Raw genomic sequence first — 23,023 nt, 5'->3', positions numbered from 1 at the left:
GATGATGTGCCATTGATTTATTAGAAAATCATGCACCCCCAAGGTGGTTTTGGACCCATTAAAACTATTGCTGCAAAGATGTTAGAAAAATTATTTTTCTTTGAAGCTAGAAACTGCCACCACGTTTAAAAAATAAAAATAATTTTAATACAGAAGAAACTAATCAACTAATATAAGTAAAACATTCTCAAGTTTACTGAAGGCAAGTAAACACTCCAAGTAGGTATGTTACTTACAAACAAAAGGATAAATAAATATATTAATCAAAAATACAAATGAAGTAATGTTTTTAAAAAGTACAATCTTTTTTAAAATAGATTTTTTTTTTTAGGTAGGTCTATCTAAAGGCTATCACAGACTACTACAGACATTTCTTAATAAATGTTAAAATAAAACACTGTGATTCAGCCAAGAAAAGTGAATGATTCTCTTTTTCTTTTGTTGTTTGATTGATATTTATGAAGCGGTCGGCAGCTGCAAGTTTACGCTGCTATCGCTTTAAAATCTGACGCACAGATCAAATATTTTGACGCATCAGTATTTCTCCCAACAGCTCAGGTTTACTTAAGACAAAACCAAATTTATTTACATGAATAGTCTCTGAGACAAGCATATGTGTAGCAATAACAGACCCTATTAGAAGCGAAAGAGAACTCGGCTTTCGCACACTGACTGAGAGGCGCGTTCTGTGAGCGTGCAGTGAGTGTGTGCGCAGATAAACCCATCGGCTTTCAAGTAGCATACTGGACAAGACTTAAAAACACATGCAAATACTGATATCACTTTAGTGATAACGCATCGAGTCAGTGACATTTCTGTCAACTGTCTCAGGACTCAGATGGACTCTGCATATTTTCCGAGTCTGAAAGGCTCGAGTCCGAGTAAAAATTCATCATAAGTCTGAGTCGCCTAAAAATTGTACTCGAGACTGGACTCGAGTCCGAGTACCCCAACTCTTAAGTATCTGCCTAATAAAATTTTGGCCGGGCAGTGTACTTATAAAATATCTTCCTTTGTGTTCAGCAGAACAAATAAATCTATAAGTATGGAACAACTTGAGACTGAGTAAATCATAAAAGAATTTTCATTTTTGAGTGAACTATTCATTTAACAGGAAATTAGTTTAAGACAAAAACTAATTTCCTGCACAGTGTATTTGATGGGTTTATATAGGCATGTAATTTAATCAGATTTGTACATGTTTGTACTTTGTACCTATGAGCTATATTGTCTTCTTAAATTCAGTATTACAAGAATGTTATTCAAGACATGGTCAGTGTACCTTCAAGAAGAATTTAAAAAAAATTAACAACGAGCTGTTTGTATGACAATAAAAATTGAGGCTTTTTTCTTAACTGCTTTCATGTGTCACACCCCATTGGACTGTTTGTGTTGGTTTCTCCCTCTGTTGCCCATATTTGGTTGTTCCTGTTTCCTGTCCTCATTTAGTCATTATTAGTTGCCCTGTATCACCTGTGTCTAATTAGTTCATCGTTATCACCTGCCTATAAAAGTTGTATTCAGTTCGGTGTTTCTTGTCTGATCTTAAGGTTATGTAATTGTACTTGTGTTTTCCTGCCCTTCATGTCTGGATTTACCTATTGTGGATTATATTAAAGACTTGTTGTATTTCACTGTGCCTTCCTTACACACGCTCGTGACAGAAGATCGGACCTCAAAAATAGTTTAGCGGCATGTTTCTCCGCATTTTGTTTTTTATCAGTTTTTCTTTTTCGTTTATGGATATCGCATCCATTAACATTGTCATCTAGAGGAATATGTGGAGGAGTTCCTCAACGCTTGCCATCTTGCCAGCTGCAATGACGTCTGCCTAATGGAGGGATTTTGGTGTGGTCTGGACGACGACATCCGCTTCGTACACCTCGCAGATGTCTCCCAGCATGACCCAGAGCCCAGCCAAACACCACCCCCAATCGTGGAGCATGAGCATGGCCCGAGCCAGAGCCCACCACAGATGGAGAGCCAGAGCCCGACACGTCATCGCCAAAGGGAGCGACAGTGTAAAGGATCGCCACAGAGCCTGAGCCTATCCCGTCCGACCAAGTGCGAGAGCCGACTACAGCGCCTGCGATGGTGATGTTACAGTGGAGTATGAGGGGGCTATGGAAAGTCCCACCCACTGCACCGCTGCTAAGGGTAAGTGCTAGACTCTGAGAATGAAAAAAGCGATGTGGAACAGGACTTGGTCGATTTCTATGGGGATGTATATGAATGTCTCCTGGCAGCCCCTCTGCTCACCCTCAGCCCACCATCTGTGCAGTGAGCTCGCCATGGGTCTGCCATGGGTCTGCCATGGGTCCTGGACTCTGCCTCGGCCCTCCGATCCAGCAGCTCTACCCTGGCTCCCTTGTCGCCTGTTGGCCCACCAGCTCCACTGGGCTCCCTCATCCCTCCAGCTCCGCCTTGGGTGGTCATCGTCCCGCCATCGCCTCAGGACTCCACTCCTCCGGCTGCACCTCGTCGCTCCATCCCACCGGCTCCGCTGGCCTCCTCCCTCCCTCCAACTCCGCCTCAGTCCTCTGTTGCTCTGGCTCCACCGCAGACCTCCGGATCTCCCCCTCCGCCTCAGTCACTGGAGCCTTGGGTTCCACCTTGGCCCTCTGGATCCTCGGTGTCACCCAGGATCATCGGCCGTCTGCCTCGGGCTCCACCTGCTCCGTCGGTCAGCCCCCTGAAGTTGTCAGCCTTTCCTCCACCACGGCTCCTCCCTCTGACGGTTTCACCGTGGGCTACTATCATGGCTGCGGCCTGGGTCTTGCCTGGCTCACCTGTGTCTAATTAGTTCATTGTCATTACCTGCCTATATAAGTTGTATTCAGTTCAGTGTTTGTTGTCCGATCTTAAGGTTATGTATGTGTGTGTTTCCCTGACCTTCATGTCTAGATTTACCTATTGTGGATTATATTAAAGACTTGTTGTATTTCGCCTTTGTATTGCACCTTCCTTACACGTGCTTGTGACATTATCACTATCTATATGATCAAATAGTTTCATAACTCCATAAAAATTTAAAAAAGGAAAGTTGCATAACTGGGTTTATCATATATTGCTCATTCAAAGTGTTATTACAAATATGTTCATATATTAACTATTGTTTTATATACATGTTCACATATGGCCAAACATCACATTTCTATATGGGTCGGGGTAGGTGGCTAACAATCACAGTCTGTAATCTATGTTCACGCAAATCATTCGTGATCCAGCTTCACCTACAGCAGAATTGAGTATAAGTAGTTTTTTTTAATGAATCTTTGCGATCGCTTTTCCTAATAATGTGCTAGTTAGGAAGTTTAGCAGCTATACGCGGCTAATGTAAACAGGCTCGTCACTCCACAGAGAGAAGAGAGGGGCGGGGCGAGCAGAGCTCATTTGCATTTAAAGCAGCCTCGACCAGAATGGGATGATTTTTGCAGAGCTGATTTTGGCAAGGTAAAAAGGGTGTTGTTTTACACTACCATTGAGAATTTTTCACCAAAGTATATTATAGACTTTTCATTAAGACCCTAAAGAATCATATTAACCAAATCATGAAATCATTTTACTACATATTGACAGACTGTCGATCGACAGTAAGCCACATTTGAAATTCAATAAAATTTGGTTCAAGTATAAGATTTTGACTGAGAGGGTACAGTACTCTGGCTTTGTAGTTTTTAAGCTGTAGGAGTCAGAAATTGCACCATACCTAAAAATATTTTAAGACATTTATCATGTTTTTGTATTATAAATGCTGAACTACTTTTCTTATGCATCCCTAATTCCAAAATTTTATAGTTAGTAATGGAGTCTTGAGCAACAAGCAAGGAATTTGATCATATAGCTTTTTTCTTACAGACGTGTGTTCAGCAGCTCTTCCAAGGGTCATGGATGTATTTCCTTAAGCGGTTTTGGTGATGGTGGTGGATGTAGTTAATGAATTAACAATTACATATTTAAAATATGGACAGTGTTGTGGTCCTGCAGTTGTGTGTGATGATTTTGTAGCTCCCAGTGACTTCCTGTCCCTTATTGCTAATGTCCTTTCATTAGAAAAGAGAACATGACTGCTAAGAAATAAATGACTTGATCAGGTAATAATCACAGATTTTTTTGAGGTCATGTGTAAACAATAACTCTTCAAGACTAGTTACTTTTTCCTGATTGTCTTTATTTTGTTAAGTCAAGAAGTTGCCTAATCATAAGTAAAACTAGATACTTTTTTGAACAACTACTTGCTTAATACTGTATAATCTCTAAAAATATATATGCGCAATAAAAAATGCCATATGTATTATTGTTATTATTATTATTATGATTATTATTGTTATTATTATTATTTTTTTTTGTAACCGTTATTTAACCAGGTGTGGCGATCTGAGGAATTACACAACCCAGGAAGTAGTGAAAAGCCCCTGGAGGGTGGATTTTATTGACAATTAGACTGAAGTGAACTGGTAAAAATAGTGGAGAGGTGCTCGATCCAACGTACTCCAGGCGCTGTGCTCTGTCTTCTTTGTGCTTGAAAGTGTCCAGTGATGTCGTCTCGGTGAGGGTGGCGATCAGTCACGGCTGCTATCTGTGGCACAAAAAAGAAAGAATGGTTAGCGGCTTACTTGAGCAGAGAGCGTTTCTCGTCTGAGCTTAGAGCGGCGTGCTCTCTTATGCCCCATCTTAACGAGCTGCAGCCGCGACTGATCTGCCAGCGCCGATTGGGTGATCAGTGCTCAGACGGCTTGTCGAGTAGAGAACACGTCGGAGAACTGACTGACCAGATGTTGTAGCTCTGTTTTCTGGGTGGCCGAGAGATGTTCTCCTACGTCGACAACCACGGGATCTGTGTGGGCCAAAGCAGACAGCTGTTCGCGGGTCCCCACCCACCGCTTCAGGAGGTTCACGTGGTAGAGCTGTTCCTCTTGTCGTCTGCCGGGCTCGTTCTATCACGGTGTAGGGACCCTGCCAGGAACTTGCAGGTGGCGGTGGGGACCAAAACCATGACTTTGTCGCCCGGTTGGAATTCCCGTGGTTGGGCCGCCCGATTGTAGAGCCGCTGCTGGGACTGTTGCGCCTTGTCCAGGTGTTTGCAGACCAACGGCATGACCCTCTCGATCCGCTCATGCATCTCCCTCACGTGTTCCACGATGGAGCGGAGAGGGGTCGGCTGCTGCTGCTCCCACGCCTCCCGTGCAACGTCCAGCAGAACCCTGGGTTGGCGGCCGAAGAGCAGTTTGAACGGCGTGAATCCTGTCGAGGCCTGGGGAACTTCACGAATGCTGAACGAGACGTAGGGAAGCATTAGGTCCCAGTTACGTTTGTCCTCAGCCGCCACACGCCCTAACATTTGCTTGAGGGTTTGGTTAAAGCGTTCCACTAGTCTGTCAGTCTGTGGATGGTAGACTGTGGTGCGGAGCTGTTTTACCCACAGCAGCTGGCAGAGATCAGCCATTAGAAGGGGATCCCTTGATCAGTCAGTATCTCTGCTGGGATGCAGACTCGGGTACAGAGCAAGAAGAGCTCTTTGGCAATGGCCTTCGCCGTGGCTTTCCTTAACGGGACAGCCTCTGGGTACCGGGTGGCGTAGTCGACGATCACCAGCACGTGTTCATGACCGCGGGCGGACTTAGGCAACGGCCCCACCAGATCCATCCCGATCCGCTCGAAGGGCACCTCGATGATGGGAAGCGGAATGAGTGGACTGGGGGGAGGTAACTTGGGTGTTGTCCGTTGACAGGCCGGGCAGGCCTGGCAAAACCGCTTCACCTCGCCATCGAGGCCTGACCAGTGGAAGCGGTCTCGAATGCGCTGAATTGCGTTGGCCGCCCCCAGGTGACCAGCCAAGGGATGGGTGTGGGCGAGCTCTATCACAGTCTCCGTTTTGCCCCTTGGCACCACGAGCAGATCTTTTACCTCCCCCCTCCGCTGGGTGACACAATACAACAGATCCATCTTTGCTTGGGGCTTTAGAGAACGATCCCCCTACTGTGACCTGTTGGAACACATCGTAGAAAGGTTAGTATTTTGAGAGGGGGGCTCACCATCTCTCCCACTGTCCAAAGCTAGCAGAGCAGGGCGAGAGGTCCGTCTTCCCGTCCTGTGTCTTCGGCAGCTCCCGGCTGGGCCGGCTGGCTGAGTGGCGGCGGCGAGCAGCTGATCGAAACCCGGGCAGTCTCTTCCAAGGAGAACGGTAACGGGTAGTTCCTTGACAATCCCGACCTCGAGCTGCCACGCTCCAGGCCTGGCAGCGACGGTAACGTGGCGAGCTGGGACATGTTGGGTATTGCCATGCACACAGGTGATAGGAAGTCGGGACTTGGAGTCCTTCCGGGCCAGCATGATGGCGGCTTGGATGAGACTGACGGAACTGCCGGAGTCCAGGAGGTGCGTCCGTTCACTTTTACCTCTACTTGTGGGGCACCTTGGGGCAATTCGTGGTGGACGACGCAGCCAGCCAGCAAGCCAGCAAGCCAGCAAGCCAGCCAGCCAGCCAGCCAGCCAGCCAGCCAGCCAGCCAGCCAGCCAGCCAGGCACGCGCCGGTGGTGTGGGGTCCTCTGTTGGCATTGGCTCGTCTGCACATGCCACGAGGTGCCCTCCGGCGTGCGTCGCTCCTGGACCACCCTCCGAGGCAAGGACGGCGCTCTCTCCCCAGCCTTGCGGTGTTGGTGGACCGCCTTCGCCAGCTCGATGGACTCGACGAGCTCGGAGAGGGTGGTAGAGTTCCTCATCCCCACCGCCCGCCTAGTGGACGGTGGGAGAGCTCCGAGCAGCCGGTCGATGGTGATGCGCTCCGCTACCTGACCGGCAGTGGGGTTCCCATCGAGCAGCCAGTGTTGGGTGAGGCGAGCGAGTTCGGTGGCCTGGGCACGGGCTGGGCGACGCGGTTGGTATTCCTTACTCAAGCGGAGAGCGTTTCTCGTCTGAGCTTAGAGCGGCATGCTCTCTTATGCCCCAGCTTAACGAGCTGCAGCCGCGACTGATCTGCCAGCGCCGATTGGGTGCAGCTGATCTGTGTTTGTTTCCAGGGCGATGCTGATGAGTGCTCGGGCGGCTTGCCACAGAGGCAAGACACTTATGAACAAATTCTTACTTACAGCAACAGCAAATTTTTCATTTTGAAAAAATGAAGCATCATGATTTATTTAACATTTTAGTTTCTTTTGTGAATTAGGAGTTCATTGTAAATAATTATCTGAGCTGTATTGCCACCATTATGTTCTTTTGGTTTCATTTTCATGGACTTTTAGTTTGTTTCAAATCACCTTCCTGCTTCCTAGTTTCCCGCCACTCATCAGTCACCATGGACATTTTTTAATCAGCTCACCTTTTAGTTTGTCACTTATTTGTATTAAAGTTCCTCTTTGTTCCAACTTCAGTTGTCCAGTATTGTTTGTGCAATGCACACAATTTCGCAACTTGGCTTACTATTGGGTTACTATTTATTCTGCCCTCATAGAACGAGACTGTCCTCCATTAGACAGATAGCAAACATTTAGAATAAAGTTCCAAGACATGCTGTTCTTGGTATTTATCCTTTACTTCTTTAGTGCATCTTGCACACTGGTTCATAAAGCCTTCGTTGTCGGATGACTCATGGTTGGATTCTGATGTTGAGCTGCTGCTCTCGGTGTTCTGACTGCAGCTGGATGGCTGGCTGCTCGACTTCCTGTGCTTGCCATTCACCCGCACCTTCACCTTCTGCTGTCCTACCCAGTTCTGTCTGTAGGAGAAGCTGCTGCGCTGGCGCTGGGATTTCTCTTTTGTCTGGATGATGCTGTCCTTCTCAAACCGCAGCAGGCAGCGCTCCGGATCCCACGGCTTAGTGAGTCAAATGTTTTCCAGAACTACACTGTTAAAAGATTGCATTTCTGAGCTGTACTGCACCATCATTCCTTCTCTTTCGTTTGTGAACATCCGCGCATCCAGGCTGTGAGATCACGATTTCAAAGTCCCAGGGGGAATAATTCACAATATATTAAAATTAAATAATAAAATAATACTCAAAAAATACAATTTCAGTTTCTAAGGGCAGCATACTACGGTATAATCACCTTTTGTTGGTTTCTTTAATAAACTCTTGTTTCATTTTATTTTGGAATTCGTCTTAATATTATCATTATTATTATTTATATAGTGGTGTTCCACACCCAAGGTCGCTTTACAAAACAAGTTTTAGAGACAGAAACAAATAACATCAATACTAGTGGACAGAACACAAAACAAGAGCTGAAGGTAACATACTGTACACAGACAACTTACAAAGTTACATTAAGTGGTACAGAGAGAATGAAGATAAAGTTCCATGACAGGGTACAAATTACAGAACTGAAGAATAATACTCAGAGGAAAAAAAAAAGTGTTTTTAAGAGGTGTTTGAAGGAGAGAAGCGAGGATGCTTGATGAGTGTTTAGGGGAAGAGCATTCCACAATTTGGGAGCCACAACACTGAAAGTCCTAGCTTCCAGAGTCACCAGACGAAACTTAGGGATGAGTAAAAATCCTTCACTAGAATATCGCAAGGAGCATACAGGAACATAGGGCAGAAGTAAGTCAGACAGATATAATGGACCAAGGTTTTGGAGAGCTTTATAGGTGAGAATGGATGGTGAGAGGATTGAGGTAATGTGATTATTCTTTCTTTTGTGGGTAATCAAACAAGTAACAGAAGTTTAAACATATTGTAGCCTTTTGATATTTTTAGATGACAGGCCATAAAGAAGTGAATTACAGTAATATAGTTGAGATGTGACAAAGGCATGAATAACAGTTTCAGCATCCTACTTACTGAGAGGGGATCGAATACTAGAGATATTACGTAAGTGGAAAAAAAAACTATCTTAACTACTTTACTAACGTGATCGTTAAATGAGAGAGTGAAGTCAATGAGAGCACCAAGATTATGAACTGTTGTGGAGGGCATGATCAGATCACCATCCAGATCCACCAGTTGACCAGAAAGCTTTGATACAACAGCTTTAGAGCCAATCAGAATAACCTCAGATTTATCAGTGTTTAATTAAAGTAATTTGCCTCCAGCCAAAGTTTGAGATCTTTGACAATTTGTTAAAGCAGGCGGAGGAAACAAAGAGGTGGAAAGTGTCGTCATCTGCATAACAGTGGAAGTTAAACCCATAGCGTTTGATTATTTGTCCAATTGGTAGCATATAAATAGTGAAAAGGAGAGGGCCCAGAACAGAACCTTGAGGTACACCAGAACTGATGGATTCGGTAGATGATTTTTGTTTGTGATATATAACGAATTGTTGCCTCCCAGTCAAATAGGAGGAGAACCATTCAAGGGCAGTGTCAGTAATTCCAATAGCTGAAAGCCATGAGAGGAGTATCTCATGACAAACAGTGTCAAAAGCTGAGCTGAGGTCTAAGAGAAGGGGAATGCAGAGAGGACCAGAATCAGAAGCTAGGATGAGATTGTTAAGAACCTTAACCAGGGCAGTTTCAGTACTGTGTAATGGACAAAAGCCAGACTGGAAAGGCTCATAAAGGTTGTGTGCTGTTAAGTAGGCCTGTAACTGGGAGGCTTTTTCAAATATCTTAGAAAGAAAAGATAAGTTCAAAATGTTCCTATAGCTACTTAGGGAAGAAGGATCAAGACCATCATCTTTGGGACTTAATGTTACATATATAAGGCATACTGTTATTTTGTGTGATGCTGACACTGCTTTGGGGCTTTTGCACCCGCCTGATTGTTTAAATATAGCGACAAGCCAAAAACGAGATTTCATGCCTGAGGCTAAAAAAAAGTAACAAAAAGAGAAAAAAAACAAGAATTAAACATATCTTTAAAAGACTCATTGGATCTATTTATAACACAATGTGTGGAAACAAGAACTGAGGAGTGTGGAGTGAGAGAACAAGACAAAGATGAAAAGCGGGAAATGTAGCGGGGAGATTGACATGCCATTGTGGGTTTGGTAGAGGTTGTCACTCCTCTTGATGTGGAAAAGATGGCCTTGGTTGTGCTACTTGCACCAGGTCAGATTTCAAGTCAGTTTATGGTGGTGATAAATTTGTGGAAGACTTCACTGATCCTGTTAACTGGCCAGAAAAGCTTACCAGTAAGATGACAGACATGCTAGTGGATAAAGGGCCATTGAAAAGCGTACAACAGCGCACCTCTAGCATACAACATATCTTTCTAGAAATAATGAAATCATTGAACAAATGCTAAACTTTATGAGCCAGATAATGGTAACTTTTTGGGTTTAATTGCAATGATTTGACCCTATAATGCAAGAGCACATCTGGCGCATTTAATATAATGAAATTCATGACCATTATTTTGGGCCTTCTGCCCAGAATAATTTAAATAATGGCAAATAGCCAAAAATTACATCTTAGTATTTAGAGGTCTTTAAGTACAAGGGACAGTTGTTCATGGTGACTCATGTCTGACATACGGTCTAAAATTACAGCAAAGCAATGACATTTTTTGGAGTTGTAAAATGAATTGACACTCCTCACATCTTTGACAAAACGATGGCAGATACTAATTCATCCATCATTCCTACACCTTTATTGACCACACGCCGGTAATGTCAGATAGAGAGTGTTAAAGCAATTAGCTACCAGGGTTGTTAATTCATGGATGCTTTACAGGAGATAGCTGATACCAGTGATAATTAAAAAGTTAAAAGCAAAGAAAGTCTCCTGTAAATTTACAAAAACTTACAAAAACTTTAAATTCTAAGATCACTGCATGAAACTCAGCATTGCTTAGTTTGATGGAGATGAAAATGACATTGATTATGACCGGTGTTTTTTACTCCTTTGTGCTACCGCATTCGCCACTTTTCACCAGAGCTAAGCCTATACCTACATCCTAATAGAAATGAAATGTAAAGACATTGCACTAAAACAGTTTCTTTTTTTTTTAGACACCAAGTCTTTATATATTTTAAACTCTCATACGTGTATTTTGAAAGTATCTTTTCTGTGTAAATTATGTAGATAATATTTGTTTGTTTTGAATGTGGTGACTTCGCTTATGTGGTCCATAATCGCTTTTCATGTTCACATGAAGATGATCAGCACGCATCTACATCTCACAGTGATGTACATAATACTGACATAATACTGATCTGCTCCTTTGCAAGTATTGACAACATTAGGCCACTTGACCATTGGTACTTTTCAGCAGGAACTGGCAGACCAATCAGGGATGTCACAGTCATAGTAGGGATGGTACCCCGATACATTTGTTTTCCGCAATCTGACGTCATGTTATGATATGACGTCATGCTCTCCAGCATCTTTTTAAAAAGTTAAATTCAACACGACAAATAATAATACACGTAAAATGTAAAAACATACAATCTACTACACTTTCCGGCAGTCCTGCAGTGTTAAATTTATGTTCTTTTCATTCAGCTACGAGGTCATGCTGTGACGTATTGATCTGCTGTTGGTCGCACAGTGTCACATGATGTGAATTCGCAGGTAAGAGTTCACCAAGCTTGAACTTTGGAACGCAGCAAAATGCAAAAACTTTTCACTTGGGCTTGCATTTCTGGTCTGACGCATTTGCATGCATATGAATGGAATTTAATGGAACAAAAAGTCTGGTGTGATCACGGCTTAAGGCTACATCTTTGCACTGAGATTTTTTTTACAGCAACCTTTAAATCTGAGCACTTTTTTTCAATTCTGGGACTGTGCGGGGCACCAAGGTAGCAGTATTGACTGCTGCTGTTACCTGTTTCCACTCCACCGTTTTGTTTGTGATTCCAGCAGAGTCCTGATGCATTTTTTGTGCCTGTACCTTAGGCAGCAGAACCTCCATCTCACAATCAGAGAAGTATGCAGTGAGATCATAAATATTCCAAAAAACAAACAAAAAAAAGAGGTAGTCTTAAGTTCCATATGAGGTTATTTTGGGGAGAAGAAGGAGGCAAACTGAAACCACATGCACCTGACCACAATATTTTGATAATTGTGATTTATAAAGCCTCTTTGTGCAGTTTCTGGCATACAGAAGGTTTTATAAATCTGAAAACTTTTCTGAGTGTGCAAAATCTAGCTTTTGTGTGTACATACACTTTTAGGATGACATCTACATACATTTTTACATATGAGGGCCCTGGTGTGTCTGCTTTCTTGACATGGACAGAAACTGACCAGTTTTTTGTGTGTGGCAGTTTTTAGTCCGTTCGCTAAACTGTAGACATGCACAGAAATGTTTACTTACTCTCTGGCAAAAGTGCCAGTGCAAATCACCAATAATATAAGAGAAGAAGAAGGCTTCCCTATGCACTTTGTAGCTGCAAAAATCATAATCAAAATGGAGTCAGACATGAAAGCCATGCTGCATAGACTACTGTTGTAAAATTATACCTCAGTTGTGCTCACCAACATTTCTGGGTGGTCTGAAGTAACCAAAAAATTTGTACAAGTTGGGAAAGGCGGTGTGAAAATGCCATCTGCAAGACATGTAGACACATTATCAAATACCATTCCGAATCAGGCACAAGTGGCCCAAGCAGCCCACTCATTTATGAAGCATAAGGTGCCAGTGACTGTAAAGTTGAGATTCACAGATGTGATGGCTCGTATGTGCAACCAGGATCTAAGACCATTCGCTATTGTTGAAGAGCAAGGGTTCACTGAAGTTCCGAAAGAGCCCATTAATATTGTGGCTAAATATGGAAGCAGCATTGTCAAATGTAGTGTTGAATGTAGTGCAACAGAGTGATTTATTAAAGATGAATATGAGGTAATTACAAAGGTTTGATGGCGAAACAAAAAAAGTAGTATATAGGTACAGTATTTACAGTATTTATTATTGCCAAGTCTGAACCAATCTCTGTAATCTTCTGGTGTCTGGTTTGTAGCTGAGCCAAACCAGACAGTTATTGATGTGTACAGAACAGACTCGATGACAACTGAGTAGAACTGTTTCAACAGCTCCTGCGGCAGGTTGAACTTCCTCAGCTGTCGTAGGATTTACAAACTTTGTTGGGCCCTTTTTTTACAATGTTGATGTGAGAGTCCCACTTCAGGTCCTGGGAGATGGTGGAGCCCAGGAACTTGAATGTCCCACTGCAGCCACAGTGGTGTGAGTGGGGAGATGGTGAGAGGGGAAAGTGCAGGGGGGGTTTCTCCTGAATTTATGATCATCTCCACTGTTTTGTTTCCAGATTGTTAAAGAAGTTCACTTCCAGAACAAAAATTTACAGATAATTTACTCACCTCCTTGACAAGATGAGCGTTTGAGGTTAAAAAGTATATAAACTGTCAATTTGTTTTGAAAATAATCAATCATTTTGCTAGATAAGACCCTTCTTACTCAGCTGGGATCACTTGGAGCCATTTGAAGCTGCATTTAAACTGCATTTTGGGAACTGCACTATTGAACTGCACTATATGGAGATAATTCCTAAAAAAATGTCCTCAAAAAACAGAATTTCTTATCGACTGAGGAAAGACACAAATATCTTGGATGACAAGGAGGTGAGTAAATTATCTGTAAATTTATGTTCTGGAAGTGAACTTCTACTTTAAGACTGCACCAGACAGCCAGTTGCTCAACCTCTTGGCTGTAAGCAGTCTCGTTACTGTTTTAAATGCGGCCAATAAGTGTGGTGTCATCTGCAAACTTAAGGAGCTCAACAGATGAGTCTTAAAAGGTACAGTTGTTGGTGTAGAGCAGAGGTTCTCAACCTTTTGGAACTAAAGCCCCCCCAAATCTCCCCTATCATGTGGCAAGAAATGTCTTCACCTCTGAATGTAATTCGTAGAGGCGATGTAAAACCCGACCTCTGGAGAGCCAGCGAACCTCAGTGTGAAAAAGGAGCTGCTCATGTTCGGCTCCCAATTCCTGACAAAGCAAGGAAAACAAGCGTGCATTTAATGGGCGTGCTTTAATGAAATTGACAATTTTCACTGCCTGCTTTAAAACTGTCTCAAGACACTCAGGCATTTTCTTTGATGCGAGAGATTCGCGATGAATCATACAGTAGGTCCACTTGGCTAAAGGAGCTAAATTCTGGACACGAGTGACAAGGCCGCTAACCCTCCCAGTCACTGAACGGGCCCCGTCCGTGCAAATTGCTCTTTAACGTCGCTTGCCATGTCAGATATGCGGCGGCTAACTGTGTCGTTAGACAGGGGGATGTCACTAATCTGCTGAGCAAAATTTTCTCCAAACATAACCTGACAGATATCTTTGGCAGAAGGTAAGATTAGCGCCTCTGCGATTGTGTGAGGTTTTCCTAATTTAGCCACACGTTTGGAGACGTAGTAGGATGTTTCTAGACACCTGTTGGACACTGATGCGTGTTTGAAAAAATCTAAGGGTTTGTCTTTGAGTGTCGGATGTTTCGTTTCTAAATGGCGCTTGAGTTGCATGGCTTCATGCTATCATTTGCTAGCAGATCTGCGCAAATGACACACTGGGGCAGCGGTTCAGCATCTGTCCCAGCCACCGTAAAGCCAAGCTGAAGATAGCTAATGTCATACTTTCGTGTTTTACATTTCTTAGTGGTAGGAGCTGACAACGCATCTTTGTCACAACTCCTTTTCGTACGTGTAATGAACTTATCCATAATCTTCCCAAAATCCGTTCCACTGCTACTGACGTTCTGAACATGTCTGCACTGACAGCTGTATAAAAGGCGGGCTAATAAGCTCCGCCTCTCCAGACCGACAGAAAAATGCAGAGGAAGAGGAGCACGTTTTCTTCCAAGTCGAGCAGGGTTTTCCATTTTTCCATGTGTATTCTACCTGAAACGTGAAATGCAATAAAATACACCCAGTGCCCAAATAATGCCTTGTCTCTGTTTTTTCTTGAAAACAATTTGCGCCCCCTTTCCGATCTCTGCGCGCCCCCCCCCTGTTGAGAACCACTGGTGTAGAGGGAGAAGAGCAGTGGGGGAAAGGACATAGCCCTGAGGAGCTCCAGTGCTGATGGTGCAGCTGGATGTGAATTTCCCCATTCTCACTAGTGGTGGCCTGTCTGTCAGAAAGCTGGTGATACATTGACAGATAGAGCTAGGAACAGAAAGCTGTTTTAGTTTGATCTGGAGGAGTGCTGGGATGATGGTGTTGAAGGCCAAACTGAAGCCCACAAAAAGGATTCTCACGTAAGTCCCTGATTCATCTAGATGTTGCAGGATGAAGTGCAGTCTTAATGTACACTGCATCATCCACACTCGTTTGCTTGGTAAGCAAACTGCATGGGGTCCAGTAAGGGTCCTCAAATGTTCTTCAGATAAGCCAAAACCAGTTAAATACACAACACAGAGGGAACAAGAAGAACAGACATGGGCGGCACAAAATTAAAGAAAATGATAAAACCAAACACCCTCAAACTAATCAATATCCCCTAATCCTGACTATGAAAAGAAACTTCGTAGTACAAACTAAACTGCACTTTCTAGCCAAAAAAGCAGAAGTACAAGGGTTGACACTCTGCCCTAAACTAATGTATTATATAGTCAGATCCTGTGTGTTGCAGCATATATCACGTGGTGTTCTTACCTGTCCGCTTCTTCCCAACCTCATAACATACAATGCATGCTCAAATATGAGGGAACAAAAATATCCAGCAGTCGACATTTGAAGTGGATCAAAACCTTTCATCAGAGTTGTCACCAATATTGTCTTAGGACAACTTTGATTAACCCTCTGGGGTCTGAGGATGTTTTGGCACCCTGGAGAAGTTTTGACATGCCCTCACATTTGTGCTTTTTTCAGTATCTTTAAAACATATTAATGGCTAAAGTCTGATTACATTGTAATCAGCACAAACTGGGCTACAGTAATATGCAAGCAACATTAATGTACATGTTTGTGTTTTTGAGAAAACAACGTTTATGTGTGGTTAGTGAAAAGCTAAACTTTTTAAGTCACTGAAATAAGGTCAGGAAACACATTCAGAACATTAGTTCACAAGACTTTGGAGAACTGGATGTGATAGTCTAGAGTTTTTTATACAAGATGATGTGAATTCACTCGTTTACAGAAAACAATATATTGATTTACATGTTTTTGTGATCAAAAGGGAATATGCGAGGAAGTGACAACGTCCATGAATATTTAGTAATTCACACCTGAGAGACAAAAGGTCCTCCTCTAATGGCCCATCAATGAGACTCAGGTAGAAACAATGAGAGATTCAAAGAATGGAGTTTTAGATTATTTGTATTTTATTTACAACATAGTATAAGCAAAACATACATAATTGAGGTCAAAATTACATTATTGACTACACTGATCTAACCATAGAGACATGAACAGACTTTGTCATTTCTGAAATGTTTTCTGAATTCTGTTCAACAAGTGAAACAAGTAAATTATACTTGATATTTAAGTGATTGCTGCTTCTTTCCATGGATTTAAGAAATAAAACTCATCATCAGTAGTCCAGGAACTTGATTTACCATAGAATATCAGTGTAGTTGAACATCTGATGTTGGTACAGCACTCTTCATGTGGCATTCATGTAGCATTCATCTGTGGTGCAGGTATCAGATCACTAGAAAAACAAACAAACAAAAAAAGCCCATCTGTGAGCATGTTAATATCAGGAGCATCTGTAATATATACATGTATTATGATTTTGTAGTCACAGACTCACACATGCTTTATACTATCATAAAAAATTGACATGTTATATCTGAGAAACTAATTATTATTGTTTAGCACGTTAGGCAATAATATCTATTCACAAAAATAGTAATAATAACCTAATATTACTTTTATATCCTATTGTTATACAATAAATAAATATGATTTTATAGTCATAAACACAAGCATGCTTTGTATGTATTATACAATACAAAACCATTTTATGTCTGGGAAATTAATTTATTATTGTTAAGCACGTCATAAACATCTATTCATGAACAGAGTATATGACAGTAGTTTTGTCTAAACAATCTTAGACTCTGTCATTCAGTGTTACAGTGTAAACACCATTACTTTTATATTGCGTCATTTTTATTTTATAGAACATTAAAAACATTCTGTCGTCGTGAAACATTTCAATGCAATTAAATGATGCATTCAAAACATTTAAAAGTAAACATGTCAGGCTTTCTATAGATATATCTCTTATGTCTCTGTGTTGAGTATTCGCTGAGTTTTAGTTCATTTTAGTGATGCATTTCTTAATGACGATCACAGAGAACAACGCAGCAGACTGCATACCCTGTTTGTTTTCTTTATTTCACAAAGCCACAGAGTGTTGTTGTTATTATGAGTATAACAAATAAAAGTAGATTCCTTACAGATTCAATTGATGTATTGCTCTTTTCTGTACAATCAAAAATGATGGAGTAATTGAACTTCTTTTGGGCGTTATCAGAAAAACTGCCACAAACCGCGCCGGCGCGTTTTTTCGACCCCAGAGGGTTAACTTTTTTGATCCACTTAAAATGTTGACTACTGGACATCAAAGGGAAACGTACACATAAGGGCAAGCAACACAAACAAAAGGGGATACAATAATCAAACAGGATGGCAACAAAATTATGAGCACAAAACAGCAACAACATGGGGGGCTTGCTAATGGTCTGCTGTGCTCTTTTATTTGTGAGGATCTTGTCTAGTTGGGAACAGTAGGATGGGTGACGTCAGCGGTTAATGATGACAGGTGACAGGACCAATGACCAGTAACTAAGAAAATGAAAGTAAACAAGAGAAAAAAACAATGGGAAACACACAACACAGCACGAGCATGTAACACTCTGGATGAAGGTCATCATCATATCTGACAACACGCTGTTTCCTAATGACCTCTGAACTGGTCCAGTCAACTGCACTGCGATGGACTTTGATCACACAGAAAACTGAAGTACTTGGAACCAGGGCATTGGCATTCAAGCCTCTTCATTGCAACTGACATCATGGCAGATTGGCCTCTTGCCAGTGTCACAACCTGATGACACAGTGTAGAAACAGAGAGGTGTGGCATTTGGCCCTGGGTATAAGACACCAGTGTATAAGGTGGCTTGTTGATGTGAGGCACCAAAATGAACAGCTTGGACTTCAGAGCTGTATTTGCATCCATATTTCTCTAAAAAGTCCACATGTATTATGCATTTATGACTAGACAGTTCTTTTTTGAGTGCTCTGGTGAAGGCAAATTGATGTCTGATATTAAAAACATGCCTCGTGAATTTTGACAGCTGTTCAATAGGTCAATAAGGCCTTTCATGCTGGACTCCATTTGTTTTTTTAAATGACAGAGTTTTACCACTCTCCGATTGATGTTTCTCTTCTGTTACCCATTGTAAATAGGAAACAGTGGTTGTGGCGTGGTACGGTGCAATAACTGGAAAGCTGTTCAGCTTACACCTTTCACACTGGCCCATACATGCACCCCTTTTTCTTGGAATTACACACAACTTGTTCTACCAACTCCTCAGTGTTGGGTTGTAGATAAAAACCTTGGCTTCACTGCAAACAAGCTCTATGTATCTTGTACAAACAAGTCTCTCAGACTTGGAGTGACCACCCAAAAGGATTAGAAGAATATGCAAATGTGATTTTTGTACATGCACATGCATGGCAAAACAATAATCAGTCCATGCATCTGGCACAAGAACACTATGTGAGCATCACAAATGGCTCTTCTGCAGTTTGTGCACTTGTCAGTTTTCGTATCATTGGCCCGTGGACAAACCTGGCACCTTTTTCTATTTGAATGTAGAGGTTCTGTAGAGGTTCAGTGGAGGGCCTGGAGTGTCAGAAGAATCCTGTAATCTCTTTTGGATTGTTGCAGAGGCTGGTGCATGAGGCAGGTGTTGCCATCGCTCCATGTGAGGCAACACCAGAGCGTTCCCCAGCTGCTCTAGAAAGAGCCTCCTTTTCATACTCTACCCTCTCTGCCATGATGTATTGGCTTCTCTCTACACCACGAAGACATTTATGGCCGAAACATCAAGGAATGTAGAGAAGACAACCACTGGCCAATGATTTGTCTTGCGCTTGCAGCTGTAGCTTGCAATCATCTGCAATATTTCAGACACACAAATTAGTATATCTCCTGGTAAAAGAGATAACACTCACTCTATCAAAAACTTTGAAAATGAGCAAAATACTGTATCAAATCATTACATTTGTAAATACCTTGTCAATGTTGTCAACTCCACCTTTGCAGACACTGTAGTCTAAGATGACTTCTGGCTTCTTGTCCTCCCAGTCACCGATTTTGGCATCCTTGTGACATGTGCTCATGAGCAGCACATTTCTATGCCTTTTGGGGCAATATGACACAAGACTAAGTCTCAGTGAATGCAAGAGAGAAAAACACAGCTCTGTCTCCTGTTGTCAGAAGAGCAGGTGGGAGTTCAGGTTCGTTTTTGTGAACTGTGCTAACCACAGTCAACTTTTTTTTATGAGCTCCTGGCCATGGGCATAAGAAGTGAAGAAATTATCACACGTAACTGTGTGCCCCTGGAGTCCAGTGGCCAAATCATGGACCACACACATGCCCTGATTCCTTTCCTGCTGTCCATCTTGAGGCTTGCCAGTGTAAACTTGCTTTTTCTTTGCATAGCTTGTCCTGATGTCACATGCTGCCCAGATTTTTACTCCATATTTCACCAGCTTACCAGGCATGTACTGCTTGAACAAGCATTGACCTTGAAATGGCACCAAGCACTCATCCACCCTTATGTGCGGACTGAGGTTAATCATTCGTGGGAGACGCTCAACCCATAAATTTCACTGAATTGGTGCCAGCTTGTTACTTTCACGCAGAGCAGGTCTCGGGGCCCTGTCATCGCATCGGATGGCTCTTGTCCAGTTTCAACCTCCCACAAACTGGACAGAGCCTCATTGTTGGAGCGATAAACTCCCACAAGTAGAAGCAGACCAATAAACACTTCCATATCTGTCCAGTCCACATCCCTGCAGTCAGCACCATAGACACTTTCCTTCAACATTTGTCATCTCCACCAAGATGCTTTGGATGAAAAAAATAATAAAACAGCTGACTTTATGTCCTGTACATAAGAAAATGCATACCTTGTTGGTCCAGGTGTCAGCTTTGCAACTTGTACGGCTGAAGATCTCCCTGGCCCCTGTGGAAGTGGAGTAGTAGACCGGATTTTATTTGTCCATTTTCAGAACTGAAGGTATGGTCTGCATCTGCCTCCTCACAGTCTTCCTCCGATTGCTGGTACTCCTCTTCCAACCCTGTGTTGTCTTCAGGGGGATCACAGTCCTCTGGCTCAAAGTCTTCCAGGCCTACATCATTTTCGCTGGATTCCAGCACATAGTCCAGAATCTCAAGGAGAGTCTACCTCTTACAGTGCAACATCAATGCATCAAAAAACAATTGAAAATTAATTTACAGAAGTAAATTAAAACAGAATATACCTTTCTATTAAATGTTCAAACATACTGACATCCTTGACAGAATTAAGGAAACCAAAATCTCCCAAAAAGGCAATTACTTGTGTCATCAAGATGGCTTATATTTCCAAGATATTGATCTATTGTCTCCTTCAGAGTTGTCAATGCCACTGATTGTGTATATTGATGATCTTGAAATTGCAGATCCACTTGGCAAATCCTGAAAAATCCACAAACAGTGTTCAGTGTACTGGATGGTTGCTGATCTACCAGGTAAATACAGATCTGTGCTACTTGTGATTCAGCTAGCTGTACTATGTAAGGTGTCTGATCTTAAAAGTTGTGGCTACCAAAGAGCACCTCATCCTTGGTTGCAAAACCTTTGCACACTTGAACAATACAGTGTATTCCTTGAGTGCCTTACCAGTCAGTGCGAGGCACTGTTGTATGTGTTGTGTCTGATAATCTGACGGGCCATTCCTTAGCAGGCTGTACGCAGTCTTTCAGAGCATGTAGATTCTGCCATGTTTCATGAGACCAAATTCAATCTCATGAAGTTGGAGATGGCAAATTTAGCCTAAGAACTAAAGCCAGCCATGACCATGGGTAGGATGTTGCACAAGGGGATGGTCAAAATCAGTTTGGTGTCCAAAGGAAATGCGTTTTGAGAAATAGTTGGCAGTATTTTCATAAAACCACTGGTTTCACACCAGATATACTCCATGGCCCTGTGTATTCAGGAGATGATTCAGCTCAAATATTTTCTTTGAACAGGAAAATTGTGTCATTACCTTACAAACATTCAGAGAAAAATGGCAAACCACAGTCTATCTCAAAGAACTTCGGTGGAACGAAGACCATTGGTGGCAATGGCAATGAAAATTGCACTGCATGTTGAGACTACTCCCATTGATAATTGGTATTAAATATCCTGTGGGAGATGGTGCATGGAGTTGATGGATTTGAAAGAGCTTGTAGAGCTGGTGTTGTCTCTATTATTTAATGATAAATCCATACAGTGTTTGCAGACTAAGATGCAGGATCACAGACAGATGCTTGACAGGGGGTTTCCTGAGTTCAGACTGCTCCCTAAGCATCACTGTGTGTAACATTATCCAGATCTCATATGCTGTTTTGAGCCTCTTGTCTATTTGTGGACAATGAGATTTGAGGGGAAACACAACTTTTTCATGCGTGTACGAATGTGTTAAAAACACTAGCAATTAGGCATCAGCACATTGTGGCATACTACCTGAATGCACCAGCATTCTTTAAACTACATCAGTTGACATCAAATGTCTCTTCTGTTTTTGTTTCATCATCTCCTGAGGTTGCAAAAGTACACATTGAGCAAAATCAGACAGCAACATGATTTACAGCACATCAAGGATCATTATTAATGGCACTGAGTATGGTGATGGGATGTTTGTATCTGTGGGGCAGGAGGGCCGTCCAGTTTTTTTTAATAATTTAGAAACATTCTAATCTACCATTGTCATAACGTTATGAGAACCTTATATTTTAATGTTCTCTCTACGATTAAAAACACCCAGATTTTATGTTGTGAGAACATTTTTTCTGGTTATACAAATGCTGGACAAACATTCCCTTTGATATTTTATACCTTTTATGACAATGTTATTTCTGAATGTTTTTGAACTATCAAAATGTTTGTCTACATCAAGAACTTTTCCTCTTGGTGACGTGAATGTCAAAGAACCATTTCGTTCTAACATTCTGGATGCATTATGAAAACATATCTGGATGTTCTTATTTAAAAACAACAACAACAACAACAACAACAACACATTTTTATACTCAGTGAAGATTTTTATTTATTTATTTATTTATTAGTTATGTGAGCATTAGGGGAACTTTTAAGGGAATTTTATCACTTTGCAAATATTCTTCATCCATTGCCCCAAAAACTCATTTTCAAATAATCAAGAGTTTAACTATTTCTTTTAACTGTAGGTTTAAAATACTTGCGGTTGGGAACCACTGGGGTAAATTACATATTCCCAGTACCACACTTTATCTCAAGGAAGTTTTACTTTAATATTCAACACTTTAATCAATAAAACAGGTTCTAACTAAAACTAATTTTAATTGAATTTCAATTTTAATTTACTTAAAAAGCACAATAAAATAAAAAAGGTCACTAATAACCATAAAATACTGTAAATAAAACTAAAAATATACATTGTCTCAATGTGTTAAAAGACAGAAATCCCACGGCCAATACACAATGTAAGCTACCATAAAAAACACAAGTTACTTTTTATATAAACTAAATTACATTTACTTGTTTCTTTTTTCCAAACTACAAAAAGCTCACCTTATATCTGTGTGGTGAAAACTTCAGTGTCTCAGATATTATTTCCTAATTTTTTTTTTTTGTCCAGCACCTTGGTATGCGTTCAATAACAGGCATCATCTTCAAACAGAATGAATACACACAAAACATACATACTATTAATTTTGTTAAATTATCCTTTACACATCTGTGTACAACAGACTGCCAATTTACTTATCATATGAAGTCTTTGGTGTAACATCCTACTATGAAAACAGACTTTAGACATGTCTTCAATAAGTTTCTAGACAAAATGTTTGTTACACTATTTACACATTTAACCCAACCCCTGCCCCTAACCATTTGTCAACAAAACAAGATATAACAGGCAGATACAACTATACTATACACTG

The 23,023-nt window shown here is 41.7% G+C and overlaps 1 protein-coding gene across 1 annotated transcript in view; it reads right to left on the bottom strand.

Annotated features, from left to right (window-relative positions):
* The window catches only part of LOC127160184 (oocyte zinc finger protein XlCOF6), a 500,603-nt gene that overhangs the window by 403,332 nt on the left and 74,248 nt on the right, over positions 1 to 23,023 (bottom strand). The gene's annotated exons all lie outside the window — the stretch shown is intronic.

The sequence above is a fragment of the Labeo rohita genome, unplaced genomic scaffold, assembly GCF_022985175.1.
Source record: "Labeo rohita strain BAU-BD-2019 unplaced genomic scaffold, IGBB_LRoh.1.0 scaffold_30, whole genome shotgun sequence".
NCBI classification, from domain to species: domain Eukaryota; kingdom Metazoa; phylum Chordata; class Actinopteri; order Cypriniformes; family Cyprinidae; genus Labeo; species Labeo rohita.
Note: the sequence above shows the minus strand (reverse complement) of the source record. Positions and strands in the feature narration are given on the sequence as shown.